This window comes from Microcebus murinus, chromosome 13 (assembly GCF_040939455.1).
Source record: "Microcebus murinus isolate Inina chromosome 13, M.murinus_Inina_mat1.0, whole genome shotgun sequence".
In the NCBI taxonomy this organism is placed as follows: domain Eukaryota; kingdom Metazoa; phylum Chordata; class Mammalia; order Primates; family Cheirogaleidae; genus Microcebus; species Microcebus murinus.
In genome coordinates, this window is record NC_134116.1 from 2,655,032 (window position 1) to 2,667,553 (window position 12,522).

Genomic DNA, 12,522 nt, shown 5'->3' on the forward strand with positions numbered 1-12,522 from the left:
ATATGTTCCTGGTTGGGCAGCTGTCCTGGGAAGCTCTCCTCCAAGAGTAAGGAAGGGGCCACGCTCCTTCTATTCCATGGTTCCTCCACCCTGTGTGACTCTTTGAACTTATAGGTAAGTGTGTAGCCAGCTGACAAAGTTAGAGAGAGACTAGAGCAAGGGTGGGGAACCTGCAGCCTTAAGGCCATATGTGACCTTCTAGGTCCTTAAGTGTGGCCTTTTGACCAAATCCAAATTTTACAGAACAAATCCTTTTATTTTTATTAATACATTTTGTTTGTCTTTTATATTTTTATTTTATTTTAAAAATGAACATATTTAAAATACCAAAGAATATAATAAGTTTCAACGAAATAATCCTCCCAGATTGACTGGCACAATCAGGACATTGGTAAGCCGTAAGGGCTAAATGGACAGCTGCTACGCTCTTGATTTAGTTCTAACTTCCCATGTCTGACTGGCGCCACTACTGCATGAGGCTGGTTGGTGTGAGTTTATGGGAATTATGGAGGAGTCGCTGATCTGTTATCAGCTTTTGACAATGGTGCACTGCATTTCTGTTTGAAGCAGAATTTGTGAATAGTTGCACAGCTCAACAGTATTTTTTAATTCTGTCTGCTTAATAGCCCATCATGTCAAAGAACAAGAGAATACTGAAGGAAGAAAACAGATTTTTTAAATGAGGATTGGGAATTGCAATATTATCTTGTTTCCACTAAAGGTGAGATGATTTGCTTGCTTTGTGATTCTGCAATATCAACAATAAAGAAACTCAATGCTCATCAGCACTGTAACACTCATAAGGACCACAGATATTTTAAATAGTGGGAGAGGCATGAAAGGTTGTCTTGCAGAAATTAAAAGATAAAAGACAAAAACAAAGACAATTCTTTCAAGCAGCAATAAGACCTGGAAATAATGCCACTAAGGCAACTTATAAAGTCACTCATATACTGGGAAAAAAGAGAAGCCATTCAGTGATACAGAAATTGTGAAAGAATGCACTGTCGAAGTTGTACGATGCTTAGACAGTGATAATCTTTCAAAGAACAAGCAACTGCCTCTTCAAAGGAGAACCATAACTGATTGGCAACATGAAATAGCCTTCAAGTTAACAGAACAACTTCATGCAATGCTTCAAAAGGAAAATGTATATATATTACTTAATCACTTTGGGTGAATCAGCTGAAACTACTGACTCAGGGCACGTTTTATACTTCATTTGGGTAATAACAGAAAATTCTTTGCTATGAAGAGTTACTCACTTTGGGCACTCTTGTGAACAGAACACTGGGAATAGATATCTTCAGCAATTTTTCAAGATAAATATCGTGAAGTTGGACTGAATTTGGTAAGTTTAGTGAGGGTACGTACAGATGGTGCACCTTCCGTGACAGGAAAACACGAAAGGTTTATTGCACAGATTAAAAACAGTATCAACAGATCCAGGTGCTCTCATTTCTTTTCATTGTATCTTGCATCAGCAAAATCACTATGGTAAAGCTATTATCTTAAGTGACACTTTGCAATCAGTTATTAGTATTGCTATTAACAACTATATTCGTGCAAATGCAACATGGCATCATCAGTTTCATAATATGCTAAAGTTGAAATATGAGGTATTCAGTGTGGATTTGCCATATCTTTCTAAAGTGGGTTGGCTGTAGCAGGGACAGGTGTTAGCTAAAATTTTATCTCTGTGAGAACAGAGAATTAAATTTTATGAAGAACAGAGTCAGCAATGTGAATTATTGAAAGAAGATTTCTATGAGAATGCAGCATTTCTGTGTGATATCATGTCAAATCAAAATGACTTGAATTTTTTTTGTGAGGTAAAACTAAATCTATATATGATATGTAGCAAAAATCCAAGCATTTTGAAAAAAGCTATCCTTTTCCAAAGCATTTCTTCTTCAAAAGGAAATTCCAGATGAACATTTTCCTCAGTTAGCAAAGGTCATTGATGTTAGGTTTGTTCCAGGTGGGAACCCGAAAAGTATGTCTACGACAGAATGTGGTTAATGAAAAATTCAGGCCTGTAAAACAACAGCCACGGGAGTCTGGAGGGTCCCGGGGTGTTGCAGGTCTGGCAACCAGCCGCAGCCAGCACTCCTTCCCCGCCCCACAGGGACCAGGCTTAGCTCTCGCTGGCTCTCCTGATAAGGACGGCAGCAGAGCTGAAAGGTGGGTGTGACTGGGGCAGGGGTCCTAGGAACTGGTTGTTTGAGAAAGACTTTAAAGCAAGCAGCTGTTCTGGCCCACTTACTTACTCCCCCCGGAGAAAACCTCTATAAGACCCAAGGCTCTCCACTACCTAGGGGTGAACGCTTTTTCACCTCCACCCATCTGCACTCGGATGCTCAAAATATACAGCATTTTGCTACACATGAGGCTTTGTGCCCCTCTCATGGCTTTGGACCCCATAATTGCTGAGCAGGGTGATATATACAAATCATTTGAAGAATCCACAGCTGTTATAGACCTATCAGTTGGAGAATACAATGAAAGGTTCACTTTGACAACCATGACATCACACTCAAAATAACATTTCAGGCTCACCTAGTTGATATCACCAAGGTATCTAAAGAACTACAGATGGAATTGATTGACCTCTCAGTAGATGACATTTTTTTAAATATAATCAATATTTATTATTTAAGTGATTAGGTTGAAATTAGTAACATATATAGTTGATTAAGCAGAGATTAAATTAATAATTCTATTATGATAACTCAGTGTTTCTTTAAGGATTCATATCTTTCATAAATTCTGGAAAGCTCTCAGCAATTACCTCAACAAATGTAACTTCTCCTTTTTTCTTTCAATCACCTCTTTCTGCAACCCCTACTATACTGGTGGCCTCATTTCTAACCTTAGTGTCTCTTAATTTCTCCTACCTACTTTCTAAACCTTTATATCTCAGTACTGTATTCTGAGTAATGCTCTCGAAATTAACTCTTTGTTCACTGATTATTCAGTTGTATCTTATTTTCTATTTAGTCTATCTATTGACTTTTTATTTCTAGAAAATCTATGTCACTCTTTCAAATGTGTCAATTTTATAGTGTCTTATTTTTTATTATGATTTAAGTTCCAAATTTATGCTTTTTTTCCATGACCAAAATTTTTTTTTTGTTGGCATATTATGGGGGAACAGATTTTAAGGTTTCAATAAATGCCCATTCCCCACTCCCCCACAAGTCTGAGTCTCCAGCATGACCATCCTCCAGATGGTGCACATCTCACTCACTATGTATGTATATACCCGCCCCCCTCCCCCCTCCCACCTGCCAAATACACTATTACTGTAGGACATATCTGTCCACTTAGGTGCTGCTCAGTTAATACCAGTTTGCTGTTGAGTATATGGGGTGCTTGTTTTTCCATTCTTGAGAAACTTCACTTAGTAGTATGGGTTCCAGCTCTAACCAGGAAAATATAAGATGTGCTATATCACCATTGTTTCTTAGAGCTGAATAGCACTTCATGGTATACATATACCACATTTTATTAATCCATTCCTGGATTGATGGGCACTTGGGCTGTTTCCACAGCCTTGCAATTATGAATTGTGCTGCTATAAACATTTGAGTGCAGGTATAACTTTTGTAGAGTGTCATTGGATCTTTTGCGTAGATGCCCAGAAATGGGATTGCTGGATCAAATGGTAGATTCACTTGTATCGCTTTAAGGTATCTCCATATTGCTTTCCACAGAGGTTGAACTAGTTTGCAGTCCCACCAGCAGTGTAGGAGTGTTCCTCTCTCTCCGCAGCCACGCCAGCATTTATTGTTTGGAGATTTTTTTTTTTTTTTTTTTTGAGACAGAGTCTCGCTTGTTGCCCAGGATAGAGTGAGTGCCGTGGCGTCAGCCTAGCTCACAGCAACCTCAAACTCCTGGGCTCAAGCAATCCTGCTGCCTCAGCCTCCCGAGTAGCTGGGACTACAGGCATGCGCCACCATGCCCGGCTAATTTTATATATATATTAGTTGGCCAATTAATTTCTTTCTATTTATAGTAGAAACGGGGTCTCGCTCTTGCTCAGGCTGGTTTCGAACTCCTGACCTCGAGCAATCTGCCCGCCTCAGCCTCCCAGAGTGCTGGGATTACAGGCGTGAGCCACCGCGCCCGGCTTGGAGATTTTTTGATAAAGGCCATTCTCATTGGGGTTAAGTGGTGGTTTTGATTTCATTGTGGTTTTGATTTGCATTTCCCTGATGATTAGAGATGTTGACCATTTTTTCATATGTTTGTTGGCCATTCTTCTGTCTTCTTTAGAAAAGTTTCTGTTCAAGTCCTTTGCCCACTTTTTAATAGGGTTACTTGATTTTTTCTTGCTGATTTTCGTGAGTTCTAAGTATATTCTAGTTGTCAGCCCCTTATCGGATGCATAGGATGCAAAAATTTTCTCCCATTCTGTAGGTTGTCTGTTTACTTTCATGACTATTTCTTTGGCTGTGCAGAGGCTTTGTAGTTTGATCATGTCCCATTTATTTATTTTTGTTGCTGCTGTGATTACCTTTGGGGACTTCTTCATCAACTCTTTGCCTAGGCCGATGTCTAGGAGAGTGTTTCCAACATTTTCCTCTAGAATTCTAATAGTTTCATACCTTAGGTTTAAGTCTATTATCCAGCGTGAGTTGCTTTTTGTGAGAGGTGAAAGGTGTGGGTCCTGCTTTAGCCTTCTACAAGTGGCTATCCAGTTTTCCCAGCACCATTTATTGAAAAGGGATTCTTTTCCCCAGCGTATGTTTTTGTCTGCTTTGTCAAAGATTAGATGGCTATATGGGGATGGTTTTACATCAGGATTCTCAGAGCTGTTCTACTGGTCAATATTCCTATTTTTGTGCCAATACCAGATTGTTTTAATTACTACAGCTTTGTAGTATAGTTTGATATCTGGCATATTAATGCCTCCCATTTTGTTTTTGTTGCCTAGAATTGCTCTTGATATTCGGGGTCTTCTTTGGTTCCATACGAAGCGTAAAAATTATTTTTTCTATATCTGTGAAGAATGCTGATGGGATTTTAATAGGTATTGCATTGAATCTGTAGATCAGTTTGGGTAGTATAGACATTTTAATGATGTTGAGTCTGCCGATCCATGAGCATGGAATGGATTTCCATCTGTTTACATCCTCTGCTATTTCCTTCCTCAGTGTTTCATAGTTCTCCCTGTAGAGGTCTTTTACCTCCTTGGTTAAGTGTACTCCTAGGTACTTTAATTTCTTTGTTACTAGTGTGAAGGGTATTGAGTCTTTAATTTGGTTCTCAATTAGATTGTTGTTGGCATATATGAATGCCTCTGATTTCTGTGTATTGATTTTGTATCCTGAGACTTTACTAAATTCATTGATCAGTTCCAGGAGTTCCTTGGTTGAATCTTTGGGGTTTTCTAGATATAATATCGTATCCTCAGCAAACAGTGAGAGTTTGATCTCTTCTGCCCCTATTTGGATACCTTTAATTCCATTTTTCTGTCTGATTGCTGTAGCCAGAACTTCCAGCACTATGTTGAATAGAAGTGGAGATAGTGGGCAGACTTGTCTGGTTCCAGTTCTAAGTGGGAATGATTTCAATTTTTCCCCATTCAGTATGATGTTGGCTATGGGTCTGTCATATATGGCTTGTATCATTTTTAGGTATGTCCCTTCTATGCCTATTTTCTTAAGTGTTCATGAAAGGGTGTTGAATTTTGTCCAAAGCTTTGTCTGCATCTATTGAGAGAATTATGTGGTTTTTTGTTTTTGCTTCTGTTTATGTGGTGGATTGCATTTATAGATTTACGTATGTTGAACCATCCCTGCATCCCTGGGATGAAGCCCACTTGGTCGTGATGGATTATTTTTTTGATAAGCGTCTGGATTCGGTTAGCTAAGATTTTGTTGAAAATTTTTGCATCTATATTCATTAGGGATATTGGTCTGTAGTTTTCTTTTTTTGTTGCATCCTTTCCTGGTTTTGGTATCAGAGTAATATTTGCTTCATAAAAGGTGTTGGGGAGGTTTCCGTTCTTCTCGATGTTGTGGAATAGTTTCTGCAAGATAGGTACTAGTTCTTCTTTGTAAGTGTGGTAAAATTCGGTGTGAAACCATCGGGACCTTTCTTTTTAGGGAGATTTTTAATTGCTCTTTCTATTTCAGCTATTGAGATTGGTCTGTTCAGGGAATCTATTTCTTCCTGGTTGAGCCTAGGGAGGCTGTGTGTTTCTAGAAATTTGTCCATTTCCTCCACATTTTCCAGTTTGTGTGCATAAAGATTTTTGTAGTATTCATAAATTATATCTTGTATCTCTTTGGGATCAGTTGTGATATCTCCTTTTTTATTCCTGATGGAGCTTATTAGAGATTTCCCTTTTCTGCTTTTCCTTAGCTTAGCCAATGGCGTGTCAATTTTGTTTATTTTTTCAAAGAACTAACTTTTTGTTTTATTAATCTCCTGAATAGCTTCCCTGTTTTCAATTTCGTTTAGTTCTGATTAGTTCTTATTTATTTCACTTCTTCTGCTGGGTTTGGAGTTGGTCTGTTCTTCTTTTTCCAGCTCTTTCAGTGGTTTCCTTAGATTGTCTACTTGTGATCTTTTTCACTTTTGATTATAGGCATTTATGGAGATAAACTTTTCTCTTAGAGCTGCTTTAGCTGTGTCCCAGAGGAGTTGATAACTTGTCTCTCCATTGTCATTTTCTTCATAGAATTTTTTTATTTCCGTCTTGATTTCTTCATTTATGAAGTAATCATTTAGTAGGAGGTTGTTTAGATTCCACGTTTTTGTGTAGAAATGTGAGTTTCTGTTAGGGTTGATTTCTACTTTTTTTTTTTTTTTTGTGAAAGGGCCTGATTTATTGGGAAGCACAGTGCTACACAGTTACAGGAGACGAAGGCTGCCTAAGGGACAGCTTTTACACATCATACTCCAAGACACACAGGATGTTTGCTAGTAACAATCAACTGGAACATGGATCCCTCTGGGCAATTTCCCCAACCTCATCCCTCTCAGGTCAGGAAAACTCCCATTTTCCTGATGGCAACTCTGGTTCACTAGAGATAGAGCCCCTCGGGGTGCCTTCTTGTTTTTTATACAGAACATTTTCTTTAGACTTTTTGAAGTCTTCATTTGTTACTGTCATTCTACATTCTCTTAAGGCCATCAGACCAACTTCTGTACAGATTGCCTTAATGTCAGCACCAGAAAGATCATCTTTAGCCATGATCAAGTCATCCAGAGTTACATCATCAGCCAGCGTCATCCTGCTTGTGTGAATCTGAAAGATGCGTTTCTTAGTCTTTTCATCGGGCAGGGGGAATTCGATCTTTCTGTCGATGCGGCCTGGTCTGATAAGTGCTGGATCCAAAGTTTCTATTCGGTTTGTGGTCATAATAACTTTCACATCTCCTCTCGAATCAAATCCATCCAACTGGTTCAACAGTTCCAACATTGTTCACTGAATTTCCCTCTCACCACCAGAATTTGAGTCATATCTTTTTGTCCCAATGGCATCAATTTCATCAATAAATACGATGGAAGGTGCATGTTCTTCAGCCACTCGAAACGATTCCCGTACGAGTTTGGGCCCATCACCTAGGTATTTCTGAATGAGTTCAGAGCCAACCACTCTCAAGAAAGTGGCCGAGGTCTGGTTTGCTACTGCTTTGGCTAACAAGGTTTTACCTGTGCCAGGTGGACCATAGAGAATGACTCCCTTAGGGGGCTTTATACCCATCTCTTCATAATATTCAGGATGGGTGGGAGGAAGCTCCACAGATTCCTTAATTTCCTTGATTTGGTTGTCCAATCCCCCAATATCAGCATAGGTCTCCTGAGGGGCCTTTTCTACCTTCATCACTGTGACCAGGGGATCTGTGTCATCCATCAGCACCCCTATCACAGCATGCACCTTGTGGTTGAGCAGGACCGAGCTGCCTGGTTCCAGCAGGTCCTTATCTACAAATGAAAGAATGCTGACATAGTGTTCTGAGCGCACAGATGTAGACACGATGGCATGATTGTCATCGATGATCTCTTCCAAGGTTCCTACTGACATTGGGGTCCCCCTCAGATCATCCACTTTTGATTTTTCCTCCTCTTGCTTTTCTTCTAATGGTTTCATTTGTTCCTGATTTCTAATGAATTCTTCCTCCATGAGAAGATAGTCTTTAATTCTCTCCAACTTTAATAATTTTAACCGGCACTGAGTGTGAGGTGTCACCAGTGGCAGTTTACTGGCAGCATCTGGTACTTTTGTTTTCTTCTTCTTTTCCCCCACTCTAGTTGGGACAGGAGGTTCATATTTCTTTTTCTTGTCCTTGTCATCCATCTTGCCGCCTCCAGGACCATGGCCACCACTCTGACTTGGACCCATCTTGCTTCAGTCCTGATTTCTACTTTTATTCCACTGTGATCTGAGAAGGTACATGGTATGATTTCCACTCTTTTAAATTTCTTGAGATTTATTTTGTGTCCTAGGATATGGTCAATCTTAGAGAATGTCCCATGAGCTGATGGGAAGAACGTATATTCAGTGGATATGGGGTAGAATGTCCTCTAAATGTCAGTCAGACCCAATTGTTCTAGAGTTTTTTTTAAGTCCATTATTTCTTTATTAATTTTCTGTTTGGAGGATCTGTCTTGTGCCGTCAGTGGTTTGTTGAAATCTCTGGTGATTATGGAGTTGCTATTAATCCATTTGCTTAGATCCAGTAAGGTTTGCTTTATGAATCTGGGTGCACCTAAGTTGGGTGCATATGTATTTAAAATTGTTATCTCTTCTTGTTGAACTGTGCCCTTCACAATTATATAATGACCCTCTTTGTCTTTCACTACTTTTTGTTGGTTTAAAAACTAAATCGTCTGAAATTAGAACTGCCACACCAGCCTTCTTTTGGCTTCCACTTGCCTGGAATACTGATCTCCACCCTTTTACTTTTAGTCTATATGCATCCTTGCAGGTTAGATGTGTTTGCTGAAGACAACTTATACTTGCCCTGTATTTTCTTATCCATTCAGCCAGCCTATGTCTCTTGAGTGGAGAGTTTAAGCCATTCACATTTATTGAGAGAACTGATAGGTAAGGTAGATTACTGTTCCTTTTGTTGGGTTGGATGTTGTTGCTTTGATTTCTCTCTTGAGCCATTGTAATATCTGGCCTTTAATCTTTGGGTTTTGGTTGTTTTTATATTCGTGAGTTTTTATTATGGTGTTCCATGTGTAACACTGTTTTGAGTACTTCTTGTAGAGCTGGTCTTGTCTTGGTGAATTCTCTGAGACTTTGCTTGTCTGAGAATGTCTTTATTTCTCCTTCATATATGAAGCTTAGTTTTGCAGGGAATAAGATTCTAGGCTGGGCATTGTTTTGTTTCAGAAGGGTGAGATGGGGCCCCAGTCTTTCCTTGCTTGTAAAGTTACATTAGGGAAGTCTGGTGTTATTCGAATTGGATTTCCCTTGTATGTTACTTGCTTCTTTCATCTTACAGCTCTTAGAAGGGCCTCTTTAGTTGATATTTTGGTCAGTCTTATGATTGCATGTCATGACGTCTTTCTGTTTGCATTGAATCTCTGAGTTTCTTGAACTTTTATATTGAGATTTTGCGCATGGCCTGGGAAATTTTCCTCTATTATATCTTCAAATAGCTTGTCCAACCCTTGAGTGTTGTCTTTTTCCCCTTCTGGTAACCCTATGAACCTCACATTAGGTTTCTTCACATAATCCCACAGCTCTTGTAGGCTTTGCTCTTTTCTCTTGTTTCTCTGCTCTATCTCTGTGATGGTTTTATTTAGTTGGAGGGTGTTATCTTCAATCTCTGAGATTCTTTCTTCTGTTTGATCTATCCTGTTCTTGAGACTTTCCACTGTATTTTGTAGTTCCCTGAATTGATTCTTCATTTCCAGAAGTCCAGTTAAACTTTCCTTCATTGTGTCTATTTCTTTAGTGAACTTTTCTTCTAGGTCCTGGAGGCTTTTTGTGGTTTCTTTGTGTTGGTGATTGAGTTGTTCTCGCAGGTGTTTGAGTGTTCTTATGATCCACATATGAAATTTCTCTTCTGTCATTTTGGTTGCCTGATTTTAGTTGGTGTCCATTTCTAGGGGGCTGGTGCTCCTCTTTGGGGGTGTGTTTTCCGTTTGATTCTTCATATTTCCTGAGTTCCTTCGCTGATTTCTTTCCATGTCAATCAGTCGTTGTTTCTTTCCTTTAGGTTACTGTTTGGATATTCACACGCCTTGCTTACTTTCTGAGCCGTTAGGTGGTGTCTGTGGGTGAGATTCGTCCACTCCCTATATAATGAGTCAGCAGGTGCCGTGAAAAGGCTGTGCAGGATGCCGTCCCTGTCAGTAGGTGGCGCTTGCTTGGAGGAACAGGCTATGGTGCTGTTTTTATGTTCTGTTATCAGCTCTTGTTCCTGTAGGGAGGCACTCTAGTGCCTCAGGTGGTCGGTGGGGCCCTGGGACTTCCAGGTGTGTCCTTTTCTCCCCCTCAGTGAGGGCTGGTCTAGGAGAGAGTCTGGGGAGAGCTGGGTTGGGTAAGCCTGCCCTCAGGCACCACCAATGCAGTTAGCAGGGGTCAAAGTTCTGTTCTCTCCTTCTAGGTAAAGCTGTCAGGGAGGGGCTGGAATGGCCCCGCTCAGTCAGAGAGTCTGTGTGTGGGGGTGGGGCTGTCTGAGACCCACAGTCTGGAGCTGGCCTTGCTTCTTTCCATCCCCCCCAACTCTGCAGCTACTCCTGGGCCTCTGCCAGTAGGCCAGACCACACATTACCAGGCCTCCCCGGACTGTGATGCCGGCAGGGAGGTTCCCTGTGCAGGAACGCCACCTAGGCTGGTCGCACAGCCTCCTTTGGGGAGGAGGGTTGTCCTCTATGACGCTGATCTGCCTCTGAAGGCACACACACTTCAGTAGGCTGTTCACGTATATCCCTTCTGTGCCCCGGGCAATGTGAGACCTCGGCGCACGGGATCTGGTCTGCAGGTTTGACCTCTGGGTCCCAGAGTTCAAACTGTATCCCCACCAGGCAGAGGAGTGCCAGTCCCAATTCACCCACAGGGAACCCAAGCTGGGTCTATGTCTCTCAGCCTCAGGGTCTGCACCGTTCTCCTGGGATCACTGTGCCAGCAGCACCTGGGAGGGCTGGCGGGTAGGGAGCTCACAGTATGAGTTCCCCATAGTCAGCTGTATGGTCCCAAATGGGAAGATCCCGTTCCCTGGAGGTACCTCTGGCTGGTGGCTATATTGTCTCTCTGGGCAGCCGCAGGTAGGGTCGGCGGAGGTGAGGAGGAGGCAATATAGCACCTGCCACGCTGCTAGGGTCTGTGCACACGGAGGTGCCTGAGGGAGTTGGGAGCCTGGTGCTGCGTCCGGTACAGGCTCACCGCTAGCTGGTAGCGGCCGTCTCTGAGCTGGTGTCCACAGGTCTTTCCACCCGCTGGGGAGCCCACCAGCAGTCCCAGATGCAGGAGAGGGGAAAGGTGACTCATCCACCTACCCTTCCCGCTGGTCTCCGGGCTGCTCCGGCAGTCTCAGCTTCCAGTTTTCCTCCACAGCCTCCTCCCGTGGAGTCTCCCAGGGTCTCAGGTACCCCTCCTTATGGCCCTCGTCCACTGTGTGCTCGTCTTCTTGCTTCTTTTTTCTAATTTCTGCTAGAATCTGTCTTTTCTGTAGAGACACTCTGTCTAGCGGTGTTTCTTGTCCGCCATCTTGATCCTCTTCCCCAGTAGATGACATTTTAAAGTCATGTTTGATGCTAAGAAAGATCCAGTTGAAATATGGAAAAATGCAGAATACCCATGCCTTCAGCAACCTTCCTTGAAAAATGCTTTCTTTCTTTTCAACCACTTACTACTGTCAATCTACATTCTCCTACCTGACGCAAATCAAGGCTCCCTTCAGTTCACAAATGACCGACACCCACCTAGAGGATCAACCGAAACTGCAGACCTCCATGCTTCAGCCAGATATTCAAATGTTTTTCAACAAAAAGCAAACACAACAAAGTCATCGAAAGGTTAACTAACTTTACAATTAACAAATAATTTTCATATTTTGAAATTATCAAGTACATACTAGTTAGATTTTTACAAAATAATGTACATGTTTAAGTTTATCTACTTGAAGTTCGTTGAATATGGGTGGCCTTTATTCAATTACAGCTAAATTAATGTGGCCTTTCAACATGAAAATATTCCTCACCCCTGGCTTAGAGGTCTGCACAGTATTAACAGAAAAGGAGCCAAACTCTGTAAAATAATTTTAAAGAGATTTATTCTGAGCCAAATTTGAGGACCATGACCCGGAGCCACTCTAAAGAAGCATTGAGCAAGTGGCTCCCTGTGGCTGAGTTACAGTTTGGTTTTTTTTTTTTTTAATTTTTTTTTTATTTCCGCATATTATGGGGATACAGATTTTAAGGTTTCAATAAATGCCCATTCCCCCCTCCCCCCAAAAGTCTGAGTCTCCATCATGACCATCCCCCAGATGGTGCACATCTCACTCATTATGTATGTATATACCCGCCCCCCTCCCCCTCCCACCTGCC

General features: G+C 41.4%; 1 pseudogene; it reads right to left on the reverse strand.

The window, feature by feature from the left end:
• Positions 1-6,873: 6,873 nt before the first annotated feature.
• LOC142874945 (26S proteasome regulatory subunit 4 pseudogene) lies at positions 6,874-8,387 on the reverse strand (annotated as a pseudogene).
• Between the last annotated feature and the right edge of the window lie 4,135 nt (positions 8,388-12,522).